The sequence below is a fragment of the Neopelma chrysocephalum genome, unplaced genomic scaffold (assembly GCF_003984885.1).
Source record: "Neopelma chrysocephalum unplaced genomic scaffold, ASM398488v2 Primary Assembly neopelma1_22b, whole genome shotgun sequence".
In the NCBI taxonomy this organism is placed as follows: domain Eukaryota; kingdom Metazoa; phylum Chordata; class Aves; order Passeriformes; family Pipridae; genus Neopelma; species Neopelma chrysocephalum.
In genome coordinates, this window is record NW_020897690.1 from 14,117,200 (window position 1) to 14,136,270 (window position 19,071).

A 19,071-nucleotide genomic window follows, 5' to 3' on the forward strand; every position below is an offset into this window, starting at 1 on the left:
CTTTGGATGCTGTAAAGTTAAACTGATCTTTACAGTGACAAGTGACAGTAATAGATAAGGTCACTGATAATTTTACCCTTCTACTTAGTGCTGCATCTTTGACCCAAGGCAAATAATCATCCTCCCTTGTCCTTATGCAAGCTGTGGCTAAATTTGATCAGGGTAATGGAGACTGACACATCTGTGATGACAGAAGTTAGTCTTTTCACCTTCCTACATGCATTCTTCTCCAGCAGCATCCAGTTAAAGTTGCAAATACTTCTGAGAATAACTTCTTTCAGTGATGTCCAAAGCATGCTAAAATTTCCCAGGTAAGCATCTGTGAACGAGTCAAAATTCATATTACTTTTAAACAAGGATGAAGGGCTTTGTGGGCTAGGCACTAGATTTCACCAAAAGTCTCCAGGGAAACTTGAAAAGTGCAAGTATTTTATCATTATATTTCTTACAAGGAATTCAGCACTCCAGATTATCATTTATATTGTAGAAAATCCCAAGTAATATTCTTCAGGATGTAGTATTTGACTTTTGTTTCAGTTACAACTGGTCTCCTGAACATTTGTCATTTTTCATAGATCAATTTACAAGACATAAACCAAATGTTAAAGTGGTATTGTTGCCTATTTAATGGCTGAAAGGATTGTAGGTGAAGAAATGAAATTCAGAGAGCCTGTGCCATTAAAAATGTGTATGAAAGAAGTTTAATTAACTTCAAACAAAAAATACATTTGAAAGATTAGAAAAATTCTTGGCTTTCACTTAGTTCTCCATTACGGGCCGTACTTGATAAAATATTTTACAGCTAAACTTTATGCACATGTTGAACTCATTCAGCAAAACACTCTGGCCTTGCCAAATTGAGGCTGTTGGTACCCTGTAGTAAATTCTGTGTCCTTAATCCTGGAAGCTAGTTAAAGTCTTAATGCTTATTGATTTCATTGAAGGTTATTCTGTTACTAGAGTATGCTTTGGTCTGCTTGCAGAAAGCCATGTTGTTAAAGTAAAACTGCAGTTCCCTACATATTTAAAAGCATGTTTAAAAGCAATATTAATTGTGCATGCAATACCTTATGTCCAGTTTAGTAAGCCCAGAGACAGTTTGTGCAACTCACAGCTGCTCATCAGCAGTTGGATTTCTTCAGTTGTTAATGTATTTTAGGGTAGAACTAAAGTAGGTGAACAGGCATGGTTTGTATTTTGACTCTTCATCATTCTGTATAAACATGTATTCTACTTTAAACATGTGCATTTGCATTTTATGCATTTGAGGAGTCTATCCTGCCTTAATGTCAAAATGTCATGTGATGAAAAATTTTAGCATTGTGCAAGCTTCTTAAAAAACCCTAAACTGAATAAATATATTAATTAATATTTTATACTTTGCATTATGATTTTCAAATCTGTATTTAAAAGTGGGCCACTGTACCTTCATTTTATTGAAGTAGTAGAGCATATGATGTCATATAAATTGCACAAAGAATGTTTACAAAAACCTCTCTACTCTTTAACATGCACAATTTGCTTCGTCTGCCCTTTTCATGGCTCTGTAAATTCTGTCATTTACCACAGTGGTTTCCACTAGGAAATTAAGTAAAATAAAGCTATTTTTATAATCTAATATAAAATGAAGAGTTAGTTTATCTGCTAATTCTACTAAATTCTACTGAAAAGTATCATTATTTAAGGGTACTATTTTAATCATATAGAAGTTTCTTATTATTTGCATTGATGAAGATGATTTAGACTTGACTTTTTTTTAACTTTACCTTGTCATCATTAGCAACAAAAAAATTTCATATTTTATTTTTAATGTATAAATAAGTAATTAATGAGTTTAAATACAATCATAAATTTTAGAACTCTAAACAAATGTTGAAAAATATTTTTTTAAGTTACTGATCATTTTAGCAGTGGGGTAATCTAATCACCATTTAGAATAATTACAATAGCCTGAAGGATTTTTTGAGATTTTGTAGAGAATAAAAAGTTTGTCACAAACAAATGTGCTACAGGTAAAATACTAAATATTGGTTCCTCTGTGTTTTATGCATATGTAACTTCTATTCCATTTATGAAAATTTGGGGGGGGTTGTGGGGTTTTTTGTTTGGTTTGATTTGATCTTGTTTGGTTTGGTTTGTGGAGTATTGTGACCGTAGATCTGTTTAGTAGAAAACCAAAATGGTCTTATTTATGAGTTTACGTTATTCTGTTAAGCACAAAGTATTTGCAAGTAAAATAACCTAACAGAGGATTTAAACAGCGTTTTAGACCAGAACATTAGAGAAATAAGATGAAAATTCTATGCTTATATAAAATGGCACATGTGTCAGGACCTATTTTGACTTTTTAGAGAAGGCTAACACAAAGCTGATACAGAAATCAAGAAAATATTTTATTTCTTAGTATAGGTCTTATGACGTGGTGGCTGAAGGAGATGGTAACTCATTTCATCATGGGGTGATTAAATTTGTGTAAAATTGTTTCCAGAAAAATATTTTACAGATGGAGAATTTTTTTTTAAAGAGATCTTCTGTTTTTTGTATGGCAAATAATAGGATGATAATTGGAATAGTTCAATGTTTATGCACCTATGTGTAGGAAGTGGCCTATATCTATGAGGCTATCTAAGGGAAGATCACTTTCCACTCTTCAAATAGTGAAAAAGACTTAAGCAATGTATTTTTTTAAGAATAGTATTAAATCATGTACTAGGAAAATCACATAGCTGTAACAAGAATCCTTATTAAATTATGTTCGAAGGTATAAGATAGAAAAAATACTTTAGACCACCAGCAGGAAGACTTTACTTAAGCTTTAACCATCTTTTTTCAGTTCCTTACCAACCCTGCACTTCATTCATATGCTGACTCCTCTACGTCCTGTCTGTGTCTCTGTGTTGCATTTTCTGAAATATCTCAGCTTTGTCTATCTCAAGGTTCACATAGTCCTTTCTTTTTATCAGCTTCTATTCTCACTCATCAGACACATCCTTGCCAGCCATTGGTAGAAGTGATCAGTAAAAGGAATTTCTGTCACGTTGTGTTGAGATATCAATGTATTCTTTTGTCCTCAATCTTCTCAAAAGTGAAAATACAGATCCCCATTTTTTCTGATGGATAATTGTATCAAAAATACCTTAGTATATATCAGAATATTTTGCTTGAGTAATATTAACACTAAACTGTATGGTCATCAAATATTTCTGGTGACCATTGAAGGCACTGGGTCATTGCCTCTTTTATCCCATTCTTCTTTATAGTTCCTGCTTTCTTTTGCCCCAACTAAATGGGTAGATTACACTGAACACATGCTAATTTTTTCACTTCACCCTGAATTTCTAGTGGGAAATATTCAGCAGAAAACCCCCTCTAGAAACCTCTTTCAAATAATGAGTTTGGATAAAATCACTTTTTCTTTGTGGGAAATGTTCTATGAATGCAGTGTAGTTACAGTATATGGAAAATCCTGTGGAGATTTAAAAAGAAAATAGATTCTCAAGTCTGGCGATGGCCCTTTGGCTCCACTGAGACTCTTTTAATGACTTTATCCAACCATAAATAACCAGAGGAACGTTTTCCTGCGGGCACATCTGTGCCACTGATGAGACGTTAGTTTTTCCCCTTAGGCTCTGGTGCTGGTAGGAGGCATGTTGAGAGTGATACAGCTGACCTTCATCACTGCAGATGACTCCTGTACTGGCATTGGCTTCATTAAAGCCCCAGTGTCACTAGCATTAGTGTGGCCATGGAGCACATTGTCAGATGAGGAATACCTGCTCTCTAAAGCCCATCGTCATTTGCACTGAGTGAGAACCGTGTATTTTGGTTGTAGCTTAATTCTGAATCCATATGCAAGAGTTTGTGGGCCAGTCTGTAAAGTGTGGTTACTTGCTCAGGACATTCTCAGTAAGGAAATCTGCCATTTTAGTATTACTCCATGAATACTCGAACATAACCAGGTACATTTATTAGCAAAGACTACCGCTTAATGAGGAAAATCAGTATTTTAATGGAGAAATCTTCAGATGAAAATGGTAGTTATGCCTTTGTCTGCCTCATATGAGATTGTTTCTGTCCACTTACTTTTCTAAGAGCTTTCTGTCCCTCCAAAGCTGTGATGCAGAGCAGCGTATGCTGAACCTCTGTGCAAAGTGGCTCACAACCAACTTTCGCTGTTCCTTTTTCCCTCTCATAATACTGAAACAGTCTTTTCTCAGGCAAATGAAACTATCTATCAGCATGATTGGTTGTTAATTTCTCCAAATGATAATTCTTTTGAAATGTTTTTTGTTAACCAAGGAAAGCTCTTAATGGAGTTTTAGGTTAATCTGAAGGAGTCTGCCATTAGATTTTGTACAACAGTCTTCATTCTCCAGCCTTCCTGAACTTTGTGAACTGTACATCTTGCAATGGTATTTCCACTGCTAAAATGCAGCCATTTCTGGAGTTTACAGTGGGTAAATTCAGGTGAAATCAGAAGCTGTACACTTAAGCTATCTTTCTTCTGCTCAAAGTGAGCTTTTCAGGAACTAAACACCCAGTTAATGGTTTATTTTTGAAAGTTGAATTCCATAATATCACCTCGTCTTTGTCATCTGCTCATTGACTATTGTAAGAGTGTAATGTTCTAGGTTGTCGACTCTTTCTCTGGCTGAACTGAGTATTTTCTCAAGCAGGTTGTCTTTGAAGACTCTCAGTGAACCGGGTTAGGTTATAATATGTACTTGCCCCTCATCGATAGCATAGTAAAAGACTTTATTTTCCCCAAATTTAAAAGAGCTTTCAAATTGTTGGCTCTGAGAGTAAATTACTAAATTAACTAATTAACTAATTAGTAAATTAACTAAAGGTCTGCAACTACAGCAATTTTGGCTGTTTTCTTGGGGGAAAGGGCTAATCAGCCTCATAGCATTCTGCAAATCCATTTTTGTTTGAAGAAAAGCAAAATATAAAAGTCAGATGAGCCAGCTCAAGGAGAAAGGTGTGTGAAAGAGAGAGATGCTGTAGGGTTCTTTCTGGATCTCAATAAGAAAGGTCTGACAACAAATGACTCAATAAAACAGCTGTTTTAATAAGACAGAATAAAAAGAAGAAAATAGATAGAAAGTAAATCTTGTGTCCCTCCAGATGCTGAGACCCCTGTTTTCATGTAGCATTGGATTGATCCCAGATGGGTTTTTGCATTGCATGCTCTGCAGATCTTGTCTGTGGCTGAACATCTTTTTTGGTCATTCAAATGATCATTGACATACAATGGTTTTCCAGTCAGGATCACTAGAGAGATACTTGGTTAAGAGCTAGTACTGTCAGGAACAAATTAGAAGCATCAGAAGGCATGTAGTTTGATCCAAGCTGGTGGAATTGCTGCTTCTGAAACACAACTATTCATGTCAAAAGCTACAGTATACAGTAAAAGAGTGTTTTATAGCCTACTGAAGATTTTATGCATGAGGAGAAAAGCAATGTGTAATCCCTATGGTCTAATAAGTAAAAGGTTGTTAAAGTGGGGTGTGATTTTACTTCTTTTAGAGACAATGACAAATGTCCCATCGATTTATATGAGTAAAGTAAAATTTTTATAGAAAAAGCTAACTAGCACTTCCAACAAAACATATTTCTTAAGCTCTAAATTCTATGTTAATTCTCAAGCTTAAATGCTCCTAGAATTCTCAATAAAATATGATTATAGACTGATTCTTTGCTAATGCCTGTTCTATTAGCAAACATACAAATACATCTTAGAAAGCTGGTGAACACTTGATTTCATACTGCGTTGGTGGTTTTAATATGTATTGTAGATGCAACAGCAAATTATTGAACACTAGTTGGGAACAGCTTGCATTCATGGCAGGTCATAAGGCTTAAGCTTTCCTGACTGCAGCATATGTTGCACATTGGGGAACTTGCCCAATGACCTTCCATTCCTTGGCATTCTGTAGTAGTTGCAATTGCTGACCAGACAGTATCCTGCTTATCTTCTGACTTATTCTAAGTGAAAATTGCTTTGAATGATGTCACTGAAAGCTTATACGGGAGACTTTTTTCATTTTTATTCAGGGTACTTGGATGTGGTAGCATATTTTAATAAGAATTGCATAATACTCTAAAACCTTCATTTCTGATGCAAAAACCCTTCATATTTTTTTTTCTATAACTTATTAGATCCCCACATTTGTTTTGTGTGCTGTTTTGATCCACAACTGGTTCTGCTGACTTGGTTCACTCTCACTGTTGTGAGAGTTGTGCTCCTTCTCAATATCAATAACAGTATATTAACACAATAGGCTATACTTGGTTGTTGCCTGATGTTCGATTTACGAATGGATCCATCTGTGTGGTTTCATTCCTATAAATACAGAGATATGTACTGTCATCTGTACACAAGCCTTCCTATACTGATTGCCATGGTAAGGATCTGCCAACTACAGAGTAATAACATAAGTTTTCTGTGCTGTGTAGTATGAAACTGGGAAGTTTTTTGGATAAAATGCAAGAGATCACATCAACCTTTAAAGCTGAAGTGATTTTACCTTATATATACAATATATAATGTATACATTATATACATAATATATAATATACATCTTTTATACACAGTAATCTTGAAAGCCTGCAAACTAGTTTTTACTGATAGATCATATGTTAGATCGTGGAACTGGTAGTTGTGGGACAATAATTACACAGTCAGAGAAGCTTTGGAGAACATTTTAGATCTGCCTACCTTGTGTATGTTGAACTCTCAAGAAAAATGCAGTATATTAATTAAAATTTGGGTTGACATAATAAGTATGGCAGTTCCTACTTATACTGCTTTGAACACTAGCTTCTGGAATTGCAGAACTAGAATAAAGTTGTGGGTTCTTTCCACCTTGCACATACGTAATGACTATTGGTTATTATACAGTTTCTGAATGGGAAAGCAAACCATCATAAAGGGTCCTGAGTCATTGCAGCTGCATTGTGATTTACCCTGTATCGATGCAAAAGCTGTTCACTAATCACCATCTAAAAGCTGGTTCAGCTAAACGTTACACAACCTTTTCATTGGATTAGTGTTTGTGGTTTATACTCGGGTAGCTGTTACCACCAAATTGTGTTGTTATTCTTAGAGGGAAGCCTGAAAGACAAGAAAGAAAAACCTGAATAGTATTAATATTTTTTAGGAAACATTTTCATTTCATATTGCAACTGTTAGTGGAACATCAACATGGAGTTTTCTCCCAAAAAAACCAGGCAAAATTGTCAACCATAAGAGAAATTTTTCCTTATGTTCTACAGAATTAAGTGGACCCAGTTAGATATGTTGATGAACGCAAGGGAAGAACGTAAAAGTAGATACTCACTTAGCTACTTACCAGGAACAGAGTATTGACAAGGACCATGAATGCATTTAGTGGACTGTGGGTACTGCCTGCAAAACCTCTGAGATACCAGTATAACCACACAGACTGGGGACATCTTCTATAAAATATTACAAATTCTTCCAAAAGAAGATAATTACTAGAATAAGAATCAGTGTTTGGGGAACCTAACTATTGAGGGCAAGATCCTGTAGTTGAAAATTCATACTCCAATTCAAAGGGCTAATTTTGCTTCACAGTAGAAATGTAAAAGGACAGTGAACCTCCTATAAATAGATCATCAGGACACTGCTAGAGCTTCTTGTCTCTAGAATTAAGAATGTTGCTAAATTGAATAGAATGTGTCAGAGCTGTTATTCATAGTCAAATGATTTGCGGGAAAGAAAGAGGAAATATTGTATATGAGTGAAACTGATTAACAGAAGTTTTAATTTTATATAAATTACATGCAAAGCATTTAAAAAAAAGTTATGAAAACACTTTGTTCTTCTATGTCTAAACTTTTGACTGTAGTGTTTAAATGTCTTTAAATACTTGAGATCATTAATAACTTGGGGAAGAGAAAAAGCAATTTAGTGAATTGTTCTATATCCTCTGTTTTGCATAAAGGTGAATGCACCTTGGATACTCACTGTGATTGTACTGGACATGATATAGTCAGACACAGATTCATGAGGTTTTAGACTATGGATCATAGTTTCACCAAAGACTAGGGCAATTTAGCAGAAACCGTGGTCACTAGTTACTTTGTTATCAAGATTACACTGTCCTTTCTTTTTTTTTTTCTTAAAAATATATGCCTCAATTAAAAATCAATTTAGAAATTTTTTTAAATTAAAGTTAGACTAAATTATCACAAAAGCGCCATTTTATCCTCACTAATAAGTAGCTTCTGTGTTATCTTCTGTTGGCTTCTAAAGCTGAAATTCCCCCTATGTCAGTCGGCCAAGAAAACTCCAATTTTCTGCCTTTCATAGTTTTCATTGTTCCGCTAGAATGGGTAGAATAGGTATGTTAAAATTATGAAATAGTTCTGAATTTTTACAGATTGAATGCAAATTGATGTTTTTTTCTGGTTGCAAAGTTCAAATATTTTCTAGAACTTGATTTCCATATGCCAACCCCATGACAATGTCAAATAACCAAATTATCTCTTTCAAGAAATTTAATTTATTTTTTTCACCATCCACTATCCATAAGGGAAAATCTTCCACAGAGACTCATGTGAAATAGTCAATACTTGCAACTAGGTTGAATTTCTTTAGCTATATCTTACTTCTAGGTTTTCTGTGGTTTTAGGTCCTCAACCAATAGCCTGGTTGTTTCTCCCAAGCCCTCCTCTGAAATGATACTGATAGATGCCAGAGGCTATGGAAGATGCCTTTCTTTTTAAAGCATGATCTGGCTAAGCACTTCTGTGGAAGATGTTCCCCATAGCAAAGTATAACAACGAGTTGAATATTCTGCTTCTTCAATTGCAATGGAACACATACTCTTTTAAGTTAAATGTATCTATGGATCCTGAACTACTTATTACTAGTAAAATAATAAATTTAGAGTTCAGCTAACAGCAAAGCAAATCTCCTGGCTTTTCCAATTATGCTTCTGATCAGGAAATACCCCCTCGACTTTCATAACCCACTCGCATTCAATTTCCATAGAAAGTAGAAGGCAACAAAAGAGGAAGTGGTGGTATCCTGCTAGTATAATATCTGTAGGCAATTGCTTCAAATAAATAGTTATTTTATTTCACCTGAGATTCATGGTGCTTCTTTTTTCATAAAAAACCACAGAAGAGCTCTTCACAGTTTCAGGAGAAAGGTAGAAAGCTTTTGTGAAAACACAGTGGACTTTTTGTCTTAAGAGCCTGAATTTTGAGTAAAAATCCTGAAATGGTAACTAACTATCAAAAAGAAGAAAGAGAAACATACCAGGTAATTGCTGCAGTAGGACTTCTTGAACTTCAAGAACAACAAGGAATTGTAATTGTTCAGATTTAGCAACAAAATACCAGTTCAATTAATCAAGTTAAACTTAAAATATACAAATCCAAGTAAGTAAAAAAAAGAAAACAAACAAAACTCAGCATTAAGTAGATGAGAGATAAAAGTCAGATACAGGAAGTCACGGTTGGAGAAGACATGTTATAAATATGGAGGCAGAATATGCAACACACAGACATTAGAGTTAGGATGTGTAGCCTAAGATAAATAATATAACTTTAGTATCATAAAAAATCAAATAGCTGTATTTGTACCATGACAAAAGAGACAGATACCTCATTGTTGAAAAGAAGAACCTGATAGGATATCTGGAAGATTAAAAATGCCTGCAACTCAGCAAAACTTCCCCATGGTCACTGTTTCATACAGGTCATAGGTAGGCTCATAAACTGACTGAGCTAATGCCAGTAGATGCAGTCAATATTATCAAAATCTTGAGGGCCTGCTAAATCCAAACTATAAAATCAAATTAAAAGAAGCTCTGTTTTCAGGGATGTTTCCAATGGAGCACCTGAGTGTCGCAATCTTGCAAGCACACAAAAAGACAGAGATGATAGAAACAAATCAGAGCCTGAAATCAACCTGGGCCTTTAAGGTGACAGTCTCACTCTAAACTCTAAATGATTAGGAGAGAATGAGATCTTGAGATTGCAATTTGCTATTGTTCGACTGGATTCAGATTTGCCATGGCTTATAGCTGAGGCCTAGGCTTGGGACTTACAGACCATAATATCAGTTTGACAAACTGCTCCTGGGTAAACCACAGGAAAAAAGTAATGTGAAGTACTACAAACATATTATAGAGTAAGATGTAGAATATTTTTACAGGTAAAAATAATTCAATTCATTTCTGTCACATGCAGAAGCTACTAATCAGTTATAAGAAAAAAACTTTTCTTTGAATATCACTGTTTAACTAATTTTAATTAAAAATGGAGACTTGACAGAGCAGACTTTGCATATTTGTGAAAATCTGAGTTCTTTAAATGGAATTATATTTTTATTATGAAAGTTTCATAAACATCAGAAGAACTACATTAGTCTATATATGTTAGTCAAAGTGAAACAGACTGGTCTTCTCACTAATTAGTCTTGTTATTTAATGAATAGTACTGGTGATGGAGTTACAGAATTTGTCACAAAGAAATCACAACATTGAAACAGCAAGAGAATGACGATCCTTCTCTCTTTCTCATCAGTATACTGACTGAAATGAGGAAATAATAATTTTCTGAAGTCTCTGTCAGAGTCAGAGAGGTCAAGGCTTACTTTAATTTTTGCCCAGATATTGTTGAAAGGTTCACAGAATCTAAAGCATATTTTCAAGCATTTTGTAACCTTTCTTGAATCAATGCCAAATAAGTAGCAATAAAATAATTCTTTAGAATCACTTCCCTTATTCTCTTAAGACTTTATTCTTCTCCAAGTACCTTTTTGTTGCTGCTGGTTGTAAGAACAAGAGCTGCATTGCATTGAAATAATCATCACACAAGACCCCTGCAAAACAGGTGCCTCTAGAAATTCTTTTCTATCCTCTCATTATTGTGGGAAGCAGTCCTTCAACCATCTTCCAAAGCCCTCCCAAAAATGTGGCTTAAGCTCATCTACTCATGCCTGCGAGCAACCTGCATGTACATCTGTGTAGGAAATGTTGGTCGTATTGGTCATATTGGTCATCATTACCAATTGTTCTTCTGTTTTTCATTTCCAAGGACTTAACTGTGCACTGTCTTCTCTTTCTGTTTACACTGCATGCAAGTATTTTACTTGGTGATACTAAAGTGAACAGTGGATACAGCTCCATATGATTAGAGTTGTAGCTGGAATCTATTCAATTTAGTGACCTTAACTGGTTAAGTGTTATTTTTTTGGTCAAGATACCTATTTAGATTTCTGGATTAACCTTAGAACTTCCCTTCAGGGTGATAACTGAGGTACTTTTAGTCCTGCATTTTGTCTCTGACCTTGACCACTATCAATGTGTTTGCATTTTAAACTACACCTGAAGCTGGGAATTCTGGGCAGTTTTAGCAGTATCACACCGTATTGATATGTGTTGCCTCATATTGCTCTGTACCATGGCTAGAAATTGTCTGTAAATGTCTAGGCAGCCAGTGGGCCTGTGTTTGAGAACTGTTTAGGTTCTCAGCATACAGATAGATGAAAAGACCTTTACTTCCTCTAAAGAGAAGGAAGGGATGAAACGGCTTTGAAAACCCTTTTAGAAACCTGCCATCAGCAAGACTTTTGATGCCTCTGCAGCCTTTCTAGTTTTGAAACTATAGGTTTTGGATGTTTGTGGTGTCCTAACACTTTTCTTTTGACATGTTTAAGGAATATTCACTTGGGAAGAAAAATTCCAATTGTTAGGCCAAGTATTCTACCTTTTGTGGTCAATTCAGACCTTTCTTCACCTTTCTTCATCTTTGTATATGGAGTAATGGAGGGGGAAATCAAAGTCAAACAGTATGCTAAAAGTTGAAACATACTCAATAGAATTAAAGAATGGGTTGAACACTGTGACAGAAAAAAAATGGGATCACAGAAAAGAAAACAGGTCAACATGTTGCTTGCTGCAGAAATTGAGAGGCAATGGAAAAATGTCTATGCATGTAAGAGAAAGCAAGGGACACAGATTAAGAAGCTGGTAAAGTCAGCAGAGAAACAAGCCAAGAAAAACAGATGCCAGATCTAAATACCAATTCCGTAAGGACTGAATCACTTATTCAGCATCCATACATTGACTGCCTACAATAATTGACATGGGTACAATGCTGTTGTCTGCTGGGGGAAGAGTTTTTGCATAGTCAGATTGAAATTATTCAGAGAGGTCAAAAGTGGCTGTGAAATCAACTCTCTATTTTTTGATCATACAGATACTATAATGATCCAGATGTCTGCCCTTCTACAAACCATGGAGCAGCTCTCTGGGCTATAAACATAGTGTTCAAAACACATTTGACAACTTAAATTACACATCGCTGTCTGATATTCATAATGTATGTATATGTCCAAATACATTCTCAAATGTACTTGCAATACCTAATATAATCGCATCTTTGACAATTTATGCTCTAATGATAAAAGATAAACTGTAAAAACATGGATTAGAATCATCAGTGTTGTGTTCCTTAATCCTATATGGTTTTGAATTAATTGAAAAAGCTATCATTGATATGAGAAGGCATTGGTTCATGCTCAAAATTGTCAGTGATCTGTCACATTTGACTTTGTTTCTAAATTTTGCAACAGCCTAGCATGTAGGATGAAGACACCTTGAAAGTCACCAAGTTCATTCCACTGCTCCCATACAGGATGAATTGTATAACAAACTTTCTGATAACTGGTTTTTTAATCTGTTTCTTAAAGCCTCTAATGAAAGAGGCTCTCTGGTCACATTCAGTAAATCAGTGCTAAACTAAAAGAACACTGTGGAAAAGGGGCTTTGAGCTATCCAACTTGTACAGTTAAATAATTACTTGGAGAAACCTTCACCATGTAGTGCACACACTGTTCATTGAATCATTTCTAGTCTCATGTAGGTGTAAATAGATATAGAAAGAAAAGATACATTTAGAGCAGTCAGTGGATACACGTTATTAAGCCATAGTATTGTACAATATAGAAAGTAGAAATAAACTGTGTTGATTGCAATTTTTCTGGATGATGGTTTTTGAAGTAAGATTTTTTTCTCTTAGAGTTTGACATACTGAATAATTTTAATAAATATGCCAATATTTTATGTTTATTTTGTGTAAAAGTTTGTCTGTTTTTAAGATGGAAGAGCAAATTGTTATAGCTGTTTTTCACGTGGTGAACACTGATTTTTATTAATGGTATGTTGGTATTTCAACTGATTTGGATTCTTCACCATTTAGAAATAAGTAAACAACTAAGAGTTTCCATAATATATACAATAGGGTGCTGTCAGTGAAGATGGTGTAGCTTTATATGGCACTGTATGACCTAAGGTTATAGGTATTAATTTAATATTAAAGAAATATCCCCTTATTCTGATCTTAAAATTAGGGAGACACTGATGGAAAAAACTTGTGCCTACCACTCTAAAGCTTAATGTTGAAAGCTGAGTTTGCTTTGGAACTGGTGTTGTATCATCATTACCAGAATGAGTCGGTATTTTCAAAGTTACCATAAGGCAGTACCTAAATGCCATAATAATTTTCTAACATTAAAGGAGGAAATAAGTATGACATCTTATAAATGAGTGGTAAATATTTTCTCCTAAAAATTGATCCATTTATTAAATGCTAAGTCATAAAAGTAAAATGTCAAATTAAATTAAGGTTTCTGCTTATTATAGATTAACCAATTTTCCTCGCTCTCTTTAAAAGTAAAGGTAGTGTACTGACCATTACACTAATCTGGCTACTAAGTTTGTGTATATTTGAAAACTTATAGTTGCATTTTTACCTTAATGTGTTGACCTCTTTTGTTTTAAACCACTGTGAAGATGTGCAGAATGTTACAAGACGGTTCTGTTTCAACTGAGATGTGAATAAAATTTGGTGTAGGATAAAGTGATTCTGGTGTTTAGTTTATAAAGTACCTTCGGACTGCATAAGAGAAAGGACTGGCAAGATAGCTAGCTAATGTATATGGCCAGCAAGAGGTTAAGTGTTGCCAAAGGAAATATGCTCTAACCAAGCCATGTACAGCAGACTGGTCACTGTTTGGTAATAAAACTATGGAGATAAAACTTTGGTTTTAAATGGCGAGACAAAACTTTATTTTATATTTAAAATTTTACTTGCAGAATTTTTCAGGGGTCATCAAATCTTCAAAATATTTCTCTGCTTTGTGATATCTTTGTAGAGACTGACAAGTTTCTCCTCTCAGTAACCTATCTTAAACTTATTCTAAATAATGAAGGCGAAAGGGTTGAAAACTGAATTAAATCCAAGTAAAACTGTTCACAAATGAAAGCTGACTAGAAAAGTATTGCCAATTTTCTGTATACAGGCAGAAGAAAAAAAACAAACAGAACAGAATATTATTTCAACACAATTGGAAGTGGAAAGTGGTAAGAATAATAGAAGTGGAAAATTTTGTCAGAAGAGAACAGGGGAAGGAAATATGGTCAAAATAGAGATTTTGTATAAGACACACAAAATGTGATAAATAAATAAAAAAACCTTCCTTATGAAATCAGTAGGAATAGAAGTAAAGGGTGCAGGTTATCCAAAAAGTTTTGAGAATTCATGGAGTAGTTATTTAGATTATGTGACATTCATAGAGTAGAACAGCTCTGAAGACACATTTAGGGTTTCACTTGGAGGCATCAGTGAGCAACGACAGTTAGAGAGTCAAGCCAAAGGCCGAGTTATGTATTGTATCCAACAGCATCCACAAGTGAATGGCTTGAAAAAACAAAGAGCAGGACAAGGTTATAATACAGCACTTCTGCCTAATGCTAATTTCACGCTCCAGCTATTTTCACTGTAGAAATCTTCTGACTCTATGTGGTTCTGCTAATTTGCAACCCACCACAAATTTCACTTCCATAAACCTTTTCAGTCTTCCAATCAACCAACCTATATGAACTTCTTGCATCCACATTAGTTTTGGTGAGGTCTTTTTCACCTACTTTTGTTTGTCTTGAAAAGTGTTCCTACTCTTGTTTCATTCACTGGAAAACAGAGTGAAAAATTTCTGTCAGTCTTACTTTATCCCACTTCTAGTTTTATTTTCCTCTATCATTTCTCCTTTCAGTTTTTTTCTTTTCCACAAGAAAAAGTGACAAATGGCTTCATTGGTAAGTATACAGAAATCATAAATAAGAGACATTTTCTAATGAAATTGATGCCTGCTCTGCTGGTGCTAAGAAAAATTCTAGGAGCCGTAAGCTGGGGTGAGATAAGAAAGGGTTTAATTTTGCCAAGGCAATAGAGATGCTACATGACGCACGCGTGCTCTGGGCTGTGCCCGGGATGTTACATTTATAACAATATCTGGCCAATCCCAAGTGTGTCCTCCCCGTGGCTTTTGCTCTGGTCCACCCCCTGGCCCACCTCCTGGAATTGGGTTGGGGGGCTTTTTGGGACCCCCTCTTCATCATTCTTCCTCATCTTCGGGGTACAGAGAGCAGAGTCACCCAGTTCTTTGACTCTGTCCTGCGGTTTAGGCCAAGATATAAGCGTTCTCCAAACAAGACAGGCTTGCCTTGACTAAGAGACTAAACATTTTCTACTGGATATGGGAATAGGGTTGATATGGGGAGTATGGAATGGGGTGAGAGGATTAAGGAATGTATAAACTAAGGGGTGCTACAGGGAGGAGGGAGAAAGGGTTTCTAAAATCTACTTCTATTACCTATAAAACTTATAAGGTAGAAAAATAAGAAAATCATTATGGGCTTAAGGCATCAAATAAAAACATATATAGAAAGTGTCAAAGTTTTGTAATGTGTGGGAAAACTTAAGGTATAATTAATTTTATGGTGGGATTATCAATTTAACATGCACCAAAATAACTGGAGAGAGATGTGACATGTTCATGGAGATTTAGCCATATACTTATGATTTTATTGGTTGTATGTAAAGTTTTATGTGATAATTTCTGTTCCTTTTGCCAAGCAGAATTGAGCAAGTGATGAAGAGTGTTTTCTCTTTATCTCTGTTTTTTATTTGGTGTTACACAGTTTAACTAGTGCTACGTGGTTTAACTTAACTAGATCTGGGTTAAGTACAGAGGCACTTCATTGTTGAACTAATCAACTTTCTCATCACATAAATCAGAATATTTTGTGTTTCGTTTTCTTCTCTTCCAAACCAATTGTAATAGGTTTGTTGTTATGTTTTTCATGTCTTCTGCTTTTTATTCCTTCAACGCAGAACTACCAGTCTTTCCCCCCCCCATCTTACACAGTCTGAAGTCCTTCCTTTTATACTTTTTCACCCTTGTCAGTTTGAGGCTGTTTTAGTGATTTGCCTCATATTATTTAAGGCCGTAATTATCACTGCTCAGAATGACACTGAAGAAAAGTTGAACATTCTGTTATAGCAGTATTTGTCACTACAAAATCAGCTTCAGAACAGATTCTAAGAGAAGCAAGTGAACTTCAAAAACCTCCTACCAGCTAAAAAATTCTCTCTTATCATAGATGGAGTTCCTTACCTAACCAAGGAAAAACTGTGCCCCAAGTATATAGTCATTCAAAGATATCAGAATTTATGTTTCAAGACCAAATTCTAAATGTATTCAATTCCCTATTTCTTCTAAATACCTTGTCTTGACTAGTGATATTTTGGGGGTTTAGTAGCTATTTAATTTGGTTACTGCATTATTTGAAAGACTTGAAATATCATTCTTCTTCCTCATATCTTTCCTCTTCTCATAAAAACTAATGAAGGAATTGTTTTATATTGACAAGATTCCCTCATTGATAAAAAGCTCCTACCTTTAGTTGACTTTGAAGCTCCCAAATCTTAGTTCTTGAGAGGCTTATAGGAAGCTTTAGTATTGTTACTTTTTCATTTTTAAAAGGCCGTGTTTTAAAGAAAAATAGCTTTAATTTCTCTCTGTGACCTGACACAGTCTGTCTTCTCACCCCAGCTCCCCATGAAAACAATCTTACTCATTTGCATCTAAGGACAAATATTTCTAGTCAAGAGACATATCAAATCTTTTTCTTCCCTTTTCCTTTTCTTCCTTCCTACAAAGACATAAGGAACTGCAATGAAAAATAAATGCATGAACAAATAAACACTCAGAGGACCTAGCAACTAATTATCCTGAAGGAAAGCAATACAGAAAAGTAAACTGAAAAGAACCGTTATGCTTATCAGCGGTCAGTGACAGGCAGTGATCAGGGAAACAATAATTTGTGTGAAGTAGTCAACCCAGTACGTGGCAAGGTCTTCTGGACAAACACTGTTAGTTTACTTCCGTCATTTTACTTATGAAGGCTGAGTTTCACAGGTGACCAATCTGTTAACCAACCTCCATTATACCATTTAACCTTCTATATTTTAACACTAGTAACTCTCTTGAGAAATTTTAAAGAGACATTATAGCAGGATGAAAAGGAATGTTTTTTTCCCCCAAAGTTGTTGTAACTGAATGTAAGAAAACAAGAACTCAGAACTTGAGACACCTTCTATTTATGTGGTCTAGAGCTGAGTAGTCCATAACTCTGATATTGAAAAAGGTGGAGGTTGCCTGTTTTGTTGCTGATAGAATGGGGATTAGCTCAATCTGAGATTGCACTTTAATGTAGATTCCTGGACTGCTTAAACAATGCCTACATTTTCCTGGAATGAACCAGGAAGGAAAATATAGTTTATGAAGTGTTACATACGTGACTCTGAGTCACTCTGAGATCCAAAAATCCACTCAAGAACCTTAGACACAACCAGAAAGGATTTGTTGAAACTAAAGAAAAGTCAGACACATTTTCACATGCATTCTGCAATTAAGAATATGTGAGAAGATGGTAATTTTTTTCTTTTTTCACTCTTCCTTTTTGGAACAAGGAAAGCTTGGGTTGGGTCCAGCTGGTAACCAAACTCAGACTCAGCCACTCTCTCCCTCTCACTCCTCAGTAGGACAGGGGAGGAAGAGGAAGAACAGGAATGAGAAATGATCAATATGGAGACAGGAAGATCACTTATCAGTTACCACTGTGGGCAAAACAAACTTGACTTGTGGTGAATAAATTTATTGTCAGTGAAAATAAACATGCAATTACCGATTTGGGTATTGGAAGGAAAAGAACAATAAACCAAACCTTTACACACAGTGAAAACACATTTCCCTTCCATTTTTCCCATGCTTAACTTCACTCCAAATTCCTCTCTTCCCTCCTTTGTTATTGTTATAGGTTACACAGTCTCTACAGTGAGACAACGCACCATGCAGGGTTGGGAGGGGGAGTGGGGGTATGTGAGAGTTGTGACCAGTACACAGTGTTTTCTTCCACAGCTCCTTACTTTTCACTTTTTTTTCTCTGCTCTGGTGTAGGGTCTCCACAGGCTGCAATCTTTTCAAGTAAGTACCTGTTCTTCCATGGAGCACCTTCTCCTCAGACTTTTGTTGTTCCTTACTTTTAGTTCCTTCCTCCTTTTTCTCCCCAGCATTGTCTGACCTGTCTTAAATATGTTTTCCCAGAGGCACTAAATATGATGGTTCAGTTTTGTCTAGTAGTGGATCTTTCACAGAACCAGCTGGAATTGACTCTGTCCAGCACAGGGCAGTCCTCAACTTCTTTTCACAGAAGCCACTACTGCAGCCTGAAAACTACCAAAGCAAGGCTTGTCATTTACACCCATTCCATGAGCAAGGGAAGCAACATTTCCTGATTCAATAAGAAGAAGCTCTTTATGGAAGGAAGATTAGAAGAGCATACCCAAGGAGGGTACTGTTCTACTTTGCCCTTATCGTTATTAGCAGCAACTCCTGTTCTCAAACTTCTGCCTTCCTACCTCTCTCAGAATTGATCGTTATTTTCAAAAGTAAATGGAGCTTATTTGTTCTTAGTTTTGTAGTTGCTATATTGGTGATGTCTTAAATAATCTGATATTTAAAATGCAGAAGTATGTTTTAGTAAATTCTAATCAGGCCTCTTGAAGCTAGCTAACAAAAAGTAGACTATGATTTAAAGCTTTGCTTTGTTTTCTTCTTAATGTCATTTTTCTGTAATCTAGGCAAACAAATCATATGGCTTTACATATGATACAGTTTCAAATGAC